The following is a 2,102-nucleotide window of genomic DNA, read 5'->3' as shown; positions in this document are numbered from 1 at the left end:
AGACTATAAATTTATTTGTACGTTGCATTGATCTTGGCGTGTTCTACCAGAAGATTCTGAGTGGTGCATTGCACATGGAGAAGACTCACAGAACCACCAAGGTTGCTTTTTTGATGGTGGGTGTCATGCCCGTTTTTTGGTGCTTTGGTCTTTTTTGATGGTGGGTGTCATGCCCGTTTTTTGGTGCTTTGGTCGTAAAATACAGCCACTTATTTTGAGTGACCATCAAAGTAACATAAATTGTGAAAAAAATAGGCATTCATTCTACTAAACTCCGTCATTTTGAAGGGTGACCCAGCCCTTCAAAAATCATCCACCCTCGCCCATCTTCGGATACTGCACTTTTTGTCGAATAAAAGATGCACAAGTGTAAGTCCAAGGACAAGAGAAACTCCACATCCATATCTTGTCGAGCCCCGTCCATTGTTGGATAATGCATTTTTTGCCAAATACAAGATGGGCTAGTGTAAGGCTTTATACAAGTGGGCTGGTGTGAGTCCGAAAAGCCCCTTGTCATATATAAGATGGGTTGGTGTTATTCTAAAAAGGCCCTTACATAATTAACATCAAAACCATCCAAGCTTTTAATTGAGCCAAATCTATACCTTTAATGCACATGACAAGGATGAGCACAACCCCACCTTACATCTTAAACATAGCACCACAAGTTGTGGTTAATTATGACATCATAAAGTCTAATGACGTCTCAAAATTTTACATTTTTGGATGTCCCATTTAAGTCTAGCAATGACATCATTTGGACATTGCACATTTTTTTTTTAAAAGACCTTCATCTCATGCTATACTTCGGGGCAATTCAAACATAATACCAATTTCCAATATCCCACTAGCTACCTACTAGGTTTTTCGTGCACAAGCTTAATGAACCACCAGGTATCATAGCTGCACCCACTACGCTAGGTCTTGAATTGTAGTTACAAGGGCTAGCTAGATATAACGCTAGTCACAAGCTTTTAGTTTGAACAGCGAGATAAAGGCCTAATAAATTCATGATCGAATATAAAATGTAGGTCATTATGTATAGGCTAGTTAGATATAACACTTGTCACAGGCTTATAATTTAAAAAGTGAGTTAAAGGCCTAATAAATGCATGATCAAATATATAATGTACACCCATAGTGAAGAGAAAGCAATTATGCACTTTTAGCCCTATGTTTGTGGTTTGTGTTTCATTCTCTTCTATGTGTTTGTGCAAATCGTCCCTTATGCCCTTCATGTCAACAAGGGGGTTTGCATAGCTACAAACATAAATAGAGATTAAGATTTTATTAGGCTAGCCAAATTAGAAATACAGACAAGAGTTAGGCTTTGCGTTGAAACACCATGAATTCTCGATGGCAAAGAAGTGGAGGAAAGCACAGAGATGCCTCGAGAGCCAAATGATGAAACAGCCTCAAAGAAAGACTCTTATTTCAAACTAATGGCTTAGCTTCTCCTAGCCGTATATGGCTTGCAATAAAGGCATCCCCACGTGAACCTGATAACCACCATTTGTGGCCCCTTAGTGATGCCCCTAATTAGAACAACCTCTTGGACTAGTCATTATCCACACACACATACACAATCTCCAACCACTGATTACCATGAGAACACCCTCCTGGAGCCACGTATGCACAAGCGCACACACACACACACAAAATCTCCAACCCCAAGAAGAAGAGGGGACAAGGGAGGGGGGACGCTTCGACGGTCAATCTTCAAGAGATGTCCATATCATGTGCGTTCAAGCCCCTATTTATAAACCCTCTTTTTATATATTTTTTGTTTTTAAAGGACCCTCTATTGTATACAAACTCCTTTTTATAAAAGGGTCTAATGTATGTATACATGTATCCTTCCATATTTTTTACACCCCCTATGTATACGCACTACAAAGTAAATATATAAACATACCCCCTATGTATAAATACTACAAAGTAAATATATAAATATAGCCCTTGTATACTCTATATATGACATGATTTAAAAATCTATGTTGGTTAACTCACGTGATATCATACATTTCTAAAGAGTGACCGCCTAGGGGGGAGGGAGGGATGGGGGGAAGCCACTGCACATATCCTAAAATGGATCAACGCTA

The sequence above is a fragment of the Cibotium barometz genome, chromosome 31 (assembly GCF_041138505.1).
Source record: "Cibotium barometz isolate CiBa-2024 chromosome 31, ASM4113850v1, whole genome shotgun sequence".
NCBI classification, from domain to species: domain Eukaryota; kingdom Viridiplantae; phylum Streptophyta; class Polypodiopsida; order Cyatheales; family Cibotiaceae; genus Cibotium; species Cibotium barometz.
This window is presented reverse-complemented; position numbering follows the sequence as displayed.